The sequence below is a fragment of the Staurois parvus genome, unplaced genomic scaffold (genome assembly GCF_062004578.1).
Source record: "Staurois parvus isolate SC_StPar_1 unplaced genomic scaffold, SC_StPar_1.0 ptg000233l, whole genome shotgun sequence".
Classification (NCBI taxonomy): domain Eukaryota; kingdom Metazoa; phylum Chordata; class Amphibia; order Anura; family Ranidae; genus Staurois; species Staurois parvus.
Window position 1 is genome coordinate 2,022,211 of NW_028318029.1, and position 16,329 is coordinate 2,038,539.

At 37.1% G+C, this 16,329-nt stretch overlaps 1 protein-coding gene across 4 annotated transcripts in view; it reads right to left on the reverse strand.

Annotated features, from left to right (window-relative positions):
- FGF14 (fibroblast growth factor 14) overlaps positions 1-16,329 on the reverse strand; it is a 705,563-nt gene that overhangs the window by 174,978 nt on the left and 514,256 nt on the right. The window lies entirely within an intron of this gene.

The window sequence follows — 16,329 nt, forward strand, 5'->3', positions numbered from 1 at the left end:
TAGCTAGTTGTAATCCCCTATGTAACACCATTTAGACATGGGTGATACAGCATTTTAAGCCAGTTAGGGCTCGAATACTTTGCACAATGCATTTGCTAACAGGAGAGGCAAAGAGATGACTTGATCAAATGTTTCCGTTATTCATTGTGTGGCAGGCCACAAGAAAACAGCGATTGAGGCACCGACATTTCTGTTGGTTCTGTTTCCTTTAAACACAATCACATGAATTATTACAATTGACATCATTTTAGAGGCAAATTGTTGAACTGTGCACAAAAAAATCCTGCATTTGTATTCTTTTCCTTGAGTTTTGTTTAAACTATTAAACTGTATATTGTTCCCAAATGTCCTTGGAAATTTATAGCATCCTTCATCGCATGTGTTCTCTCTAGTCTATCTAGTATTAATTACACACATTAGTCACACCCTAAACCACTAATGGGCTGGAACTTTTAAGTATCTCTCAGTGGAGTGAAATTTTTCATTTCTTTAGAATTTTTACTTCTAATAAATCTAATGGAATTTTTAATATAGACTTTATCCCTAAGAGAACATCCTTTTTTCTGATTATAATTTAAACATGTAGATTAAAAAGATTTGGGTGCTTAAAAATATACAGAAAAGTAAAACTCAGAATTTAAAGAGACCTTGTCTGAAACCAATTCATCAGTTATGGCCTCATTTCATCCTCTGTATAATTTGCTAATACACACAGGTCTTATATATTTAGGTTTAAAATAATCCATTTGGAGGGTTACCTCTTCAAGCATCTGACAATGCTTTTCAGAATAAAGGTTTCTCTTTTTATGAGAAAAGAATAGTCTAGGATTATATACAGAAAGTAATACTCTCATGTACAGTATCTGCATTTTAGAGCATAGTATTGAAAGAGAATAGCATTATTATCTGGACCAATGCGATTATGGGAGTTTCCCATGGTCTAGTTTATGTATGCATACTTTTATTAATGTAACATGCTAACTACAAAGGAAACATTGTAACTACAATACTTTCCACTGAAATACTAATTGTCAGACAACAAGGGAGCTGGAACAAGGAATTCTCAAAGGAATATACAGCACAAAACAATTTTTACTACTATGAATCCTTATTAGACTTAGTCTGGCTGGAGGCTGCACAGTTAAAGCGGAGTTCCACTCAAAAATGGAAGCTCTGCTTATTTGCCTCCTCCCCCCCTTCACTACCACATTTTGGGGGGGAGAGGAGAGTGGGTATGTAATTTTGACAGGTACCCGCTCCCACTTCCGGCTCAGTTCGCTACAGTGAAGTGAGCTGGAAATTTGGCCTCTCCTTCCTCCCGCAGTCTCCTGGGAACCTTCAAGACAAATGAGAATGCGCAGTGCGACTCATGCATGCGTAGTGCTTTAAAACCGCAAGCTGTCACAGCCTGGTTCCCACAGATGTGATGCCGGGGAGAAAAGAGGCAGAGAAGGGATGGAGAGCGGGTGAGCACATCGCTGGACTCTGGGACGGGTGAGTGTGTGTTTATTAAAAGTCAGCAGCTACTGACTTTTAATAAACACAAAAATGTCTGGAACTCCACTTTAAGGAAACCTGTCAACTTAATAAAGCTGTCAACATACAACAGTCAGCATATGGTGTCTGCTTTACGTTCACAGCTCAGCCTATGTCCTCTGTATGCCAGTGCAGCCCTCTAAAAAGGTGAACCCCCTGATAATGTGTAGCGATGGGCACCTATTTTGTAGGGTGTATATCTGAATTGAATAAACAACTTAGAGAAGAAGTGAGTTAAGCTTCTTAATGTAAAAAACACATTCTAACACCAGTCACTAAAATATATAAAAAATCCTGTGAGCAACCAAACACGCAAAAAAAAAATTATAAAAAAACAAATTATCACTCCAAATAAAGTTGGTTGCACTCTACACATACTCATCAATGTGTCTAAAACTAAACAAACAAATAAGTGCAGCTCCTTCCAATTACCAAAAACGTAATACAAAATATATACACATAGCAAATAAATCTTGTGCACAATAGTGAGTATATAAAGTCCCATATATCTTGACATAACTTTAATCTTTCAATATTCTATCTTCATACAACATAAAAGTGTTCCTCCACCAACACCCAACTTGTGCTCTCACCTGGAGCTTTTTGACCTCACATTATACAATGTTTTGGTCACACCACGCTTGTGTCCTCTAAATGGGACAAAAAAAGATGTAGGTTCCACTGTTGGTACTCCTTCCCACAATGGGCTTTGAATCTTGTCCTCCTCCTCCTCTCCCCAGCAATCCATAAAAAACAGAATCGTCAGAAACAGTGCTTTATTGCTTAAACACTTTATTAAAATAGATAAAAATGCTACTCACGTGCTTTTGGTGCTATATAGCACCAGTTACATACCGCATAACAGTAATATTACACTTCCTCTGTTATCGGAGTCAGAGTATAGGCCTTTTGCAGACGTGGCTGTCAATCACCAGGTACCGGCCAGTGAATACTCGCCGGCACCTGGTGATTTCCGACAATCTCCAACAGGGAGGAGAACTGTTTTGTTTACTAGCAGTTCTTCTCCCTGTCAGCTCGAGCAAACTGCTTTGGATGGCTGTGCACAGCACAGCCATCCAAAGCAGTGCGCTTACAGTAAAGCACACTGACACGGCCCCTAGTAAAACACTCCCTGCACACAGTTAACCCTTTGATTGCCCTTCATGTTAACCCCTTCCTGCCCAGTGCCATTAGTACAGTGTCAGTGCTTTTTTTTTAGCACTGATTACTGTATTGGTGTCACTGGGGATATCAGTGACACCAAGTCAGCTCCCCCCAGCGTTAGAATACCCGCCGCAGTCCTGCTATAAGTTGCTGATAGCCGCCATTACTAGTAAACAATTAAAAAATTCCAGTATCTATACCACCATTTGTAAATGCTAAAACTTTTATGTAAACCATGTAATTTACACATACTGGTATTATTTTTAGCAAAGATGTAGCAGAACACATGTTGGCCTAAATTTATGATGAAATTCGATTTTTTTAAATTTTTTTACTGGACATGTTTAATAGCAAAAAGTCAAACATATTGTTTTTTTTCTCAAAATGGTCATAATTTTTTTTTATAGTGCAAAAAATAAAAAAAAACACAGGCGATTAAATACCACTAAAAGAAAGCTAAATGCGTGGGAAAAAAGGATGTAAATTTAATTTGGGCACAGTGTTTCATGACCCCACAATTGTCAGTTAAAGTAACGCAGCACCGCAACATCAAAAATGTTCTGGTCAGGAAGGGGGGTAAATCCTCAGGAGGGCAAGTGGTTAAAGTTACGTCAAGATATATGGGACTTCATATACTCACCATTGTGTACAAGATTTCTTTGCTATGTGTATATATTTATGATTACTTGTTTGGTAATTGGAAGGCGCTGCACTTATTTGTTTGTATAACACCAGTCACTTTATGAGAATAGAGTCAGACAGTTTTGGTGCAGAGCCACTTCTTCCATCAACAAGGCAGTTTTCATACAGCCTTTACTAACACGTATCTGTTTTTTTTTTACCTTACACACCAACAAGGTCAGATGCTAGGCCCTGAAGTTTCCATATATGCATATGTGAATGATCCCAACCAAGAAATGTGCAGAGACAGACATTTTCCACAAGCAATTTTTAGGTTCGACATTTCCTCGGGGATTTAGCAGCCTACCCAAATGTCTAACCCTATATCGATATTTGTTCTATAGATTTGTCCTGTCTTTGATGTTTTTGCTATCTACCGTATATCTATCAAAGCATTCGTGAAATACTATGGTATAGAAGTCTCTTCTCTACTCTGACATTTTTTCCTGTTCTCACTTTTGGGGAGATCTCTACAACATGACCAGTGTCTAAGCTACCCATCACCATGTCTGCACATCTAGTCTTAAAGATGTAGTAAAGTGTCCCCCCCAAAAGAGAAAATTTTAAGGTGAGTCTCTCATAATGTGCTAGTATGCATCGCATACTAGCTCATTATGAGAGATCTACCATAAAACAAAACTCTTCAGTGGCATGCTCTCACCACTGACAGGGATCCCATGTTCACCTAGTCCTCCTTCCAGGCTCATGGCCTCCAGCTGTTTAAATGGCTGAGCTGCGATGACATCACTCCCTTGCATGTGCACATACACCACAGCCACGACACAGCACTCTGAAAGGACAAAATGTCATGCCTTCAGAGCACAGTGTTCCATGTGCCAATGACATCACTGGCTGCAGTAGTATTGAATATCTCCTAAACAGTGCATGTTTAAGAGATATTCCTTGTACCCACATGTAAGCTTTATTATAAACTTACCTGTTGGTACGAGATATCAAGACGTATTTACTACTGCTTTAAGAAAATACTGACTTCAAAGTATGCACATGCATAGGATTGGCAGTGTGTTACAGTAGCACATGGGGAAGTGGTTGTATATGTTTCCATTTTAGGATGCCTGCTATATAGCAACATTAGTGATTTCATTTCTACTAAGATGTTACAGGATTACTTTAGATAATTGGAAGTTTTTCTCTCTAAATTTAACTAATCATCTGGCCTTGCACAGAATTGGTGAAGACAAAGAGATAACCCCAGTGAATACTTATTTTTTTGCAAGTTGGAAAACATAGGAGTTTGCCTATATTTCAAATAAAGTAACTTTAAAGCTGGAATCTTGGTTTTTTTTTTCTTTTTTTCTTCTGTGCCATGCTAGAACATTAAGGGTCTAAGTGGAGCCCTTTTCAAGGTCCCAGGGCAGGGAATACCAATTTATGGAGAAGATAAATATCATATAACCCCCACATTCTTACTACCTACACCATGTCCTGGCACCAGACTGATGTTTTGAGAGAAGGAGCCCCATAGTTTCAGCCCAGTGCTTTAATCATGTAAAATAGAAAAATGATTGTAGCTATGCATTTTTTATAATATCCACATATTAGCATGTGAACAGTATCCTTATAAGAAAACCCAGTAGTATAAAAACAAAAGTTTCAATACAGTTTGTTAGAGTGGAAATTCTCAAATCCAGAAGGAGACAGCTGAGGGACATGAAGATAGCAGTCCTTCAAGGTGTGATAGATCTCCAATATATATTTTTTACATCAAAAACAAACAGCTTCAAAAATAGAGGAGAGCAAGATATTCATGCAAGAATTCAAATCAGTTCTGGTCTGTAGTTCAAATCCTGCCATCCATATACGGGATGGAACAGCACACCTAGATGCTTGACCACAATAGCAATTTATGTATTCTAGGTAGTTTAATAATCAAGAATCCAAATCAGTTCTGTTCTGGAGTTCAATCCTGCCACCCATAGAGGGGATGCAACAGCATGCCCAGATCCTTAACCACAATAGCAATATCTGCATTCCAGATAGTTTAATAATCAGCAGATCAAGATACTATAAAACACCATCCTCCAGGCAGATCCCATCAAACTAAGTGTTGAGATCTGCCTGGAGGATGGCGTTAGGAGTATCTTGATCTGCTGACTATTAAAGTATCTGGAATGCATATATTGCTATTGTGGTTAAGGATCTGGGCATGCTGTTGCATCCCCTTATGGATGGCAGAATTTGAACTCCAGACCAGAACTTGCATGATTATCTTGCTCTCTATGTTAAGTGGTTTAAAAGTGGAAGAATATATATATTATACTATATTGGAGATCTATCACACATTTTGGACTACTGTTTTCATGTCCCTCGGCTGTCCCCTTCAGGATTTAAGAATTTCCACTTCAACAAACTGTATGGAAACGTTTGATTTAACACTACTGGGTTTTCTTATTTGAATACTGTTCAGATGTTCCCGTGATGAAGATGTTTGAAGCATTCAAAACACAAGAACTGTGAACTTCATCTTGCAAATACTGGATGGTGCTTCATAGCATTTTAATAGTTGTATAATTAACTTTATGATTTTATTAGTTTAGTTTGTGGTACCATTTTCTATATGCTCAGAAAAAAACCCATTGCTACAAGAATTTTTCGGTTTTACATGTATTTGAGGATGTGGACATATAGGACAGAGAACCTTTATCCTTTATTTGTATACCAGTGCCTTAATCAGCTAAGGACCATGCATAGGCACAAGAAGTACACATCAAGTACTGCAGAAGGCAAGGGGTGGACAGCTGGGGCCAGGGGCCCCAAATATCTAACATTATGACTTGTCCCTGCAGTCCTATAGTTACAGCACCACAACAGATGGTCCAGATTTAAATTGGAAAGGCCAGTCATTATAACTGCAACCTGATTGAGGCCTCTTTTTACACTGATCTGGTACTCTTCTCCCCCTGCATAGGTGCAGTGCTGTGTACCCATGGTTTTTGTGCAGGTTAGCTGCGCTTTACTTTAGGCTTTTATTATGTCCTGTGGTTTTGCTGCATTTTCAGAAAGTGCACTAACCCTGTGGCCAGTGCAAAATGCTTTGGGGGCATGGCCTGGATGGTGTCTGGGCAGAGGCTGCTTTTACTACTGTTACTCCTGGGTCTTGTTGGATGTGCCGTGCCTGGAAAGATTCCTTCCCCCTGCATGCATTTTTGCTACCTGTGGTTTAAACAGTCATTGATTCTGGTGACTTTTCACTTTTTCGGGTGATTAAAGTTTTTTGAATTTCATTTGATGCACGTGTTATTGTGAAGAAGGCAATACACTGAAGTTTAATTTGAAAGAAACTTTTTTTCACACTGTATAAATATTCGTTATACATTTTCACCTTGAACATTCTTTCGGGTTTTGTATGTCAAACATTGATGTTAGCTGTCTAGTTATAGAAATCCCTAGCACTAACTTCTATTAATATATTTAAGTAAAAAATGTTTTTTCATATTTATTATTAAAAAAACCCAAAAAAACTAATGCAGCCATCACAGGATTGGTCAGCTGTAATCTGTTATATTTTTGTTCTTGAGTTTAATACCACTTTAATAGTACAGTAACTAACATTTTTGGAAGATTTCAGCAATGCTAGCTTTCATATTTCTTCAAGTATAGATTTCCTCTAATAAGCTCCTATTTAGGGCCCCTTTACATTTCTGCAGAGCACATATATTAACCTGCATTGGGTTAAGGCACCCCAGCATGTATAAAAATAAACATGACCCTTTTTTTGTAATACAAAGCACAGCAACATACTACCTTGCTGTTCCGTGTGCTTCTATGCCCTACAATGCAGGTATATTGGTAAGGTGCAATAGGGTTACATTCAAAATGAATGGCACTGCATCGCATGCATAACATATATATTACTGCATTGAAAAAGTGTGATTCTGCCCTCTTCATGATTTACTGTAGATTTTATCCAATATACATTTTGCAGAAAAATATCATTCAGGATTAAGTCAAATCCTAAAGTCAGAATTTGCATAATTCCATAGTTCACATACACACAGAATTTCTGTTTGGTACAAAATCACAAGCTGATACCAATCACATACCAGCTAGCACAGTGCTAACATATATTAATGTAGTGTGAGTAATTCAATGTAAATAAACTGTATGTGTACTTCCAAAGTAAAATGTTACAACTCTAAATTTTGCTCTTATAATGTTCAAGACTTTAGGTTTGTTTTTCATTTGACTTTGATTGTGAGGGTTATTTGAAAGCTGACTGAATAATAATGATTACCATCATCTCCTCCTGCTTTTGAACACTGTTATCTACAGCCCTGTATCCTTCCCTGTGGCTGGAAGTTGTTCTTCCTAGACAAGTCAATTATGAGGGCTTATAGAAAACGCAGCAATCAGCACTGTGACGCATTTTAAATGTCAGGAGAGACCCCTCAGTGCCAAAGCTTTTCCCCACTGAGAATTACTGGAGAGTGCAGATATCACAAACTCATATCCAGATAACAGCCAGTGACATTTCCACTAATTCCAAAATAACATAATAGAGGGCAAACTTAGCATCAGGAAAAAATATCAGTTTTTGCTAGCTGTAAAGTTAAACATCAAACAGAAGCCCAAGAATTCCTCATAGTTTAATTTCCAAGATTGTCCTGTTCAACCATTTGGTGTTTGTAGATAGAATTTTGTGTGGCACCATCACAAATGTAATGAATTCTTATTTTAATAGGATGCTTACAATGATGAGGATAATAGGAGAATAACAGCTAAATCTAAAGCTCTAGTGTATAAGAATGGAAGATTTGACAATATTTTAGCTGAGTAATTGTTTCACGAAACCTCATGGATTCTCTACATTCACAATGAATGTGACCCTCCAGGGGTGAAACGCATCAGTTAGATGTACTTCCGGTTTCCTATGTTGAGCGTGTGACGTCATATCCGGGTGAGTGGAGCGCACACCGGTCGGTGTGTTCCAGGGTCATCTTGTACATGCTTAGAGCTGGTCTCTTATTCAGTGCTGCCAGTTTGGTTTACTGTCTGGAATGCGTTTTACATTAGGAAGTCTGTTTTGGAGGATTTTGTCAATTGGCGATTTATTTTAAGTTATAATGTGAGTAGATTGAGCACTATTTTATTCAATGAAAAGTCTTTGCAATATTACACTATTGGTTCTCCTTTGTCTTCCTATATAACACATTGTTATGAGGGGAAATCCCTTTTGAAGTTGGATGTAAGGAAGCTCTTGTATGTGGAGAAGGCTATGGAGAGGAAATTTTCCCTGGGAATTGGAGGATGATATTGTATCCATAAAGTGCAATTTATTCTTATCTTTGGTGAGTACGGAATACATCAGTATTCACAGGAAAGTGTGAATCCGTGGAGTCTCTTCTGTGTATTACACTTATCCTAATTTTTTTTGGAGCACTATTTGCATGTTTAAAGGGGACTTTCTTTGTTTTTGGTTTCATCAATTTTTGTATTTGGACACAAATTTTCTAATTTTTTTTTAATTTTAGTGGTTTTGGACATTTATTTTATAACCACAGAATTTATTATGATTTGTGTATAATTATTTTTGATTCATTTCATGTTTTGCGCTGTTTTATTGTTTCACTGATTTATTGATTTTTATCAATCTTTTTGATTCTTATCAAGGCACAGCAGCATTTACTTTCACATTTTTCATTTTTTTGTTTGTGGTGCAGGTTGTTTTTGTTTTAGTTTATTCACAGGTGTTTAATCATATCCTGTCATTTAAAACACATGCACTAGGAAGTTTCACCTGCAGAAAATATTTGGTAAATGTAACACTCTCTTGGCGTCTATGATATCCTCAAATCAATAAATTTGTACTCCTAAATCAATCCACCTTTATGAAAGCATTCTTTATATCCATGTGTACCTCAAAAAAGAAGAACTCTACATAGTGCATTTCCCTATTACATAAGGAAAAATAAACATCAACCCAGTGCTAATAAAGTGCCTAACCACTCAGTGTCTACTGCTAAGTGGCTATATTAACCGTTTCAATACCGTGCAATTTTACACCTTCCTGCCCAGGCCAATTTTCATGTTTCAGTGCTCTCACACTTTGAATGACAATTGCGCGGTCATACAACATTGTACCCAAACAAAAATTTTATAATTTTCTTCACACAACTAGAGCTTTCTTTTGGTGGTATTTAATCACCGCTGGGGTTTTTATTTTTTGCTAAATTAACAAAAAAAGACCAAAAATTTAGAAAAAAACCCACATTTTTCTTTGTTTCTGTTATAAAAGTTTACAAATAAATAATTGTTCTTCATAAATTTAGGCCGAGATGTATTCTGCTACATGTCTTTGGTGAAAATAACCCAAATTAGGATGTATTTTTTAGTTTGTAGGAAAGTTATAGAGTTCACAAACTATGGTATAGATCTGAATATTGATCAATCCTGAAGTACTGACAGCCAATCTAATTTCTTGAGGTCCAAGAATGTCAGAATAGTACAGATATCCCACAAATTACCCCTTTTTGCAGAGTAGACAGTCCGACGTACTTCATAAGAGGCATGGCGAGTTTTTTGAAGTTGTATTTTTATGTCATAATTTTTCAGAAAATGAAAAGATTAAAAAAATTATTTTCACTATTTTTTTTTTTTACATACTGTCACCAGTGCAGTACAGCATCATATTATAACTGGCATGGCGGTTAACAGGGACACTGACTGGTGACAGTATGAAAAAAAAATATATATATATATTTTTTTAATTTTTTTTTTATTATATTTAATTTTTTATTACATTTTTTTTTATTTTTTTTAAGTTTTTTTTTTCATATTTTACTATGACCAAAGTAGTACAATGTTACCATAGTAACACTATACTACTTTGGGGAAGTGATCAGTATTTTTTTTTTTTTTTTTTTTACACAATTTGCTTATAGCAAAGAATTACTTTGCTATAAGCAAGCATTTACCTGAATGAAATCCATTCATTCAGCTTTTTTTTTTTTTTTTTTTTTTTGTGCTTAGCTGTGATTTGGTCACAGCTAATCACATGACATGTGCATGTGATTAGCTGTGACCATTCACAGCTAGGCACTAGTATACAATGGATGGCATCATGAATGAAGCCATCCATTGTATACAACTGTCATGTGACCTGCTGTGATTGGTCACAGCAGGTCACATGGTACCAGCAACGGGAGCCGGTACTCGGATCTGTCATCGGCCGTGTCCGAGGTGCACGGCCCGTGACAGATCCCGCTGCTGCGCCGCTCTGCATTACCGCAAACGGCGCATGTGCGGGAGCACGCCAAATGACGTGCACCCGGAATGAAGAGGCACATCTGAAGCCGCCAAACGGCCATTGGCCGGGGCGGCTAATGGTTAAATACCCTTACCCTATCAAAACTTGTGTATGACTTTAAATCTCATTCCATAGTATTCCATAAAAACTGGTGCTCCAAACCGTCCTTTTCTCCCATTAGTATTACCTCTGAAAGAACATATAATAGTGCAATATCCTTTTAAATATCCAAAGGTGCTCCGGTTCTCCACAGCACTAGTGTAATGTGAATCCACTCCCCACCACCTTCCAAACCATGCACCTTACCAGACTAAACAATCCACAAGCATAGATGGCTTCCCTCATCCGATATTACTTCCATACTCAATATCCATATGGCATCAAGACATGGGTCAAAAACAAGATTCTTATAGTATAGTATGTCTTAAAAAGGAGTCTAATTTATTAAAATTATGCTTACAACCAAAAACAGATTAAAATCACATTATCCTCAACAATAGGGATCATGTATCCTCAGTAAACGACAATCAGTGAATAAAACCTCTTTCAAGATGGCCGCTCCGTAACTTCTGCTCTACGTCTACGTCCGACTTCACGTCCTTGATGCGTTTCGTCACTTCTGACTCCTTCAAAAACTGTGTGTACGTTGGACTGGTGGCCACTTATATACTCTCACTCCTCCCCTTCCACAGACTGATATCTGCTATATATAACACACTGGCCTTATTTGGAATGGTGGTTTTCATCTGCTTTGTAATTGGGTTGTTTAGAGGTTAGATTACCCTATTCTAAGATGGCGCTATTGGTCTGTGGAAGGGGAGGAGTGAGAGTATATAAGTGGCCGCCAATCCGATGTACACACCCTTTTTGAAGAAGTTGGAAGTGATGACACACGTCAAGGACATGACGTTGGACGTAGATGTAGACCAGAAGTTACGGAGCGGCCATCTCGAGAGAGGTTTTATTCACTGATTGTTGTTTACTGAGGATACATGATCCCTATTGTTGAGGATAATGTGATTTTAATCCGTTTTTGATTGTAAGCATAATTTTAATAAATTAGACATCTTTTTAGGACATACTATACTATAAGAATCTTGTTTTTGACCCATGTCATGACACCATATGGATATTGAGTATGGAACTAATATTGGATGAGGGGAGCCATCTATGCTTGTGGATTGTTTAGTCCGGTAAGGTACATGGTTTAGAAGGTGGTGGGGAGTGGATTCACATTACACTAGTGCTGTGGAGAAGGGGAGCACCTTTGGATATTTAAAAGGATATTGCACGTTCTTTCGGAGGTAATACTGATGGGAGAAGAGGATGGCTTGGAGCACCAGTTTTTATGGAATACTATGGAATGAGATTTAAAAGGGTAAGGGTGTTTAATATAGCCAATTAGAAGTGGACACTGAGTGGTTTGACACTTTATTAGCACTGGGTTGATGTTTATTTTTCCTTATGTAATAGGAACATAATAGCGCCATCTTAGAATAGGGTAATCTAACCTCTAAACAACCCAATCACAAAGCGGATGAAAACCGCCATTCCAAATAAGGCCAGTGTGTTATATAAAGCGCATATCAGTCTGTGGAAGCGAAGGCGTGAGAGTATATAAGTGCACTATGTAGAGTTTTCTTTTTTGAGGTACACATGGATAAAAAGAATGCTTTCATGAAGGTGGATTGATTTAGGAGCACGAGTTTATTGATTTGAGGATATCACAGACACCAAGAGAGTGTTATCTTGACTTTGGACTTTCGGGGGAGAAAGCGCAACTATTTGCATCTAGGGTGGCAAATTATTTTAGGATTATATTTTAGTTTTGGGTAAACTGAATTTTGTGATTGTATAAATATTTGGTGAATGTTACATTCGCTGCTTTTGAAACATCGAGCAATGAGAGCCTTATCTGAAAATACAAATCTGGATGGTTTCCGAACAGCAATATGGAACATTTCTGACATTTCAGAACAATTACCTAGTGTCTTTTTTTTATATCTTTTGAACGTGAAAATAAAAAAGATGATACACTAAGCTATTACTACAATTTCAAAGTCAGACAGATGATTCATAACTTTACCAGAGATTACTAGAACAATAAAATTTTTATAGCAATCCATTAGTAGTTTAATAAATGTAAAAAGTCATTAGCACGAGTTGTTAAAGAATACAGTGTTTTCCTGGATGAAGGGAGGGCTTGTGCAGGGAAGCAATAGAAATATGTCTGCAATTAATTTATCAACAAGGCTGAAGTGAATGCTCACTGAGTTTTTTCTGTATTGAACCATACCACCAATCATATAATTCTTGTACTTGGGAAACAAAGGGTTCTAAGAGTATGACACCTTACAGTGGTATTTAACTGCTGATATGTTTTTCCTGTCTTACCTATATTGCCAGGTTGTCATCAAAATACACTCACCCGCACAGTGAAACCACCATTGTCCCACTTTTGATCCATTGTTTAGGTGAAATAGCCCAGGCCCCACGCCCTAGACCCTCTGTGTCCCTGGTCCTGCATCCTCCTGGAATATATTACATGAGTATTCCAAAAGGTTGCAGGACCAGGAACGTATCATTCTGGCCTGGCCAGAAGTTAAAAAAAACAAAACAAAAAACAGAAACAGAAAAAAAACACATCTGTGACTGTGGAGGGGGTTAGGGTTTGAAGGGAACAAACTTTACTTTTGGAGTCAAGTACCCCTTTAATCTTTGTAAACAAGACTATAGCTTTTATGCCTTCACACACTATGTGTACTCTTTGGTGTCTATTACAACATATGTATTCTATCCAGATATTAATTTTCATTTCAGCATGTCCATATACTTAGCTATCTTTTAATACCTGTTGAAGTTTGGCAGAATAGGTAATCAGCCAAAAGAGGAGATAGTTAATAAGTAAAATTGCAGTATACTAAACAAGTTCAAATTTAGAAGCAACTAATGCAAAAAGGATGGCAAAGAGCGTGGATACACTGCACAATAATACAAAACAGGTTATAAAGGCTTCACAGACATGGACTCTTCACAGCAATATCTCTGTGGCCCAAAAAGGGTAACATGTGACTGTATAGCATTGTCTCTATCACTACTCAGAATCACTACTTCAGCTACTTGCATGTATCCTCATAACGCATTCCTCAGTGAAGTCTAGGATAGCGCTGGTGACACAAACAGCTGTAGTGATCCAAATCCCAAGAACAAAGGGCTATTGGTCGTATTGATCGCATTGGGAAGGTGCTCTCCACAGTAACTGGATCTTCCAGGGAAGCTGCAGGCTGTTCTGACAGTGGAGGGCCACCTATCTGACTACATATCAGTTGCCCAGCCTCCTCTGCCTTCTAAGATGTCAACTCTCTGAGCTAATGAGGAAGATAAGCAAAGGAACATATCTTTCCTGGGACTGTCTAGGAGCCCAGGGAGTTTTCAGAAAAAAAGGAGTTAAAGGGTCCTGCACCTGCATATGATCATGGCGAGTAAATAGGCACCTGCTACAGACAAAAGTACTACTTTAATATATATGGCAGAAAAACTGTAGGTAGGCTGTAGAAAAATATGTTACTCTGAACTTCCCTTTGCCTTTTCCCAAATCACTTACTTGTCTATATACAGATTAATACGGCTCTTTTGGTATCAACCATAAGTCATCCAGATCACATTGTTTAAAAGTCTCAAAGTGCCACTATATAGCATAGTTTCATTTTTCTGCTGGCACCAATCGTCTGTTTCCCTGAACTTATCTTGTGAGAGCTTGTCATATATATTGAGAGCACCGGTTACTTGGGGCCTCTAAAGTAATTACATGATCAATTGTAGCAGTTTATTTTTCCACAAACACAACATCATAAATCCAAAGATGTGAAATGTGATGCAGCACCTAATGTACACACTATAATATGTGTTACTCTATACAGCTTGGCAAGGCAAAGGAAAAAAAGGCAAGACATCCTTGTTAACCATCTTAAATCCTCGTTCTTCTACATATATATATATATATATATATGTACTGTAACTGTTTTCTTACTGTCTGATGGGTTTCGGGGTTTCCAAATCTTCTGATCTCATCACGGCCAAATACATTTTTTTCAGCCATCTAAATGTGGTGCTTTCTGGTTATTATACATTTCTATGCATTACTGCTATTTGTATTCTATTATAACATAAACCCAAATTCGTACTTGTGTTGCTGTTTTTATGTCATTACTACCACACTCATCTGTGTGTTTTACAGCATTACAATGCTGTAAAAGGCTACTACACTTAATCTACACTTAGACTATAACATTATTTACAACAATGCATATAAAAATGCCAATTTGTGAATAGATCTTAAGATACCTTCTATGCTTGTAGGACATTGTTTAAAAATAGCACATACGTGTATATATATAAATATATATATATACACACACAAACACATGCATACAATGGTTAAGAGCCTTGTTAGGTTTTTGTTTGTGTCCCATTGGAGAGATTTTATTTCACTTTATGTCTTGGAGCTCAGTAGGATGACAAAAGCGATTTTCCTGTACTGTTCTGGTGACAAAGTACAATATTGAATTTTGCATTATTTTCAGTCCTGGTCACCAGGACAAAAACAGTGTAAAGGGGTGAATATCCCCAACAGGGACACAAACATCAATAAAAACCAACACTGCTTTTTTCTATTCAAAACAGTAAAAAATTACTATAGATGGGTTTTAAGTATCTTCAGCTATGATTACCTCTGGCTTTTTTAAAATTCATTCATAAATATTATAAACATACTTTTTTTTTGTAAATGTGCTTAAAGTATGGTTAGTTGCCCTTCAAAAAAAATGAAATGAAATTATATTTTGCAATTTATGACATGTCAGCTACTACTTGCTGAAACCCAGAGGTGGTACTTTGTAATTGTTGGAATATCTACAGCTTGAAAGGTAACCACAAAAATACTTATCACTTAACTCTTCTGACAACCAAGATGGGAAACCACAATATTTAGAAGCCACTATAGACATAATTCTTTTAGTTGAATATTTTGTCAGGCAATAGGGAACTTTTCTCCTGAGATAAGCTCAGATGCCAGAAATGTCTGCTGTGCGCACTGACATATAGGCTCCAAACATTCAGATAGTGGGATTATACTATCAAAATGTTTACATTTAGGTAATCCTTAAATATTTTGCATACAAATGTTTATGATAACCTCTGGGTTATGGATTTTTTAAATTATGCCTTAGGTGTCACCAGACAATCAAAACAAACAAGAAAAATGGATTATCGGAAACAAATTCAACACATGTAGACTGCATTGAGTTAACATATTTGCATAGTGAAGTTTAAATATTTCTGTAATTTAAAATACAATCATAACAGGTGGACACTTCCTGAAATGTAAACCTAAATCTATTTTATGTGATAGGTTTCATGCCATTTCTGACATGCTCTGATAATGCCAGCTGTTCGTCTCTTTCTGGTTAAATATTTTCCTAATCACAGATGTGGAACAATTACACTGCAAGTACATCAAAACACCAGATCTGCATATTATTTTGAGGTCAGTGACTCAGAAATAAAGAAATACAACAGCCAGGCAACTAGCATTTTCAGAAGAAGTCCAGCTTATTTATTCCTCAAAGGATTTGTTTCCTTTAACTGCATAAATGGAGTGGATATGTTCACAGTAATAGAGG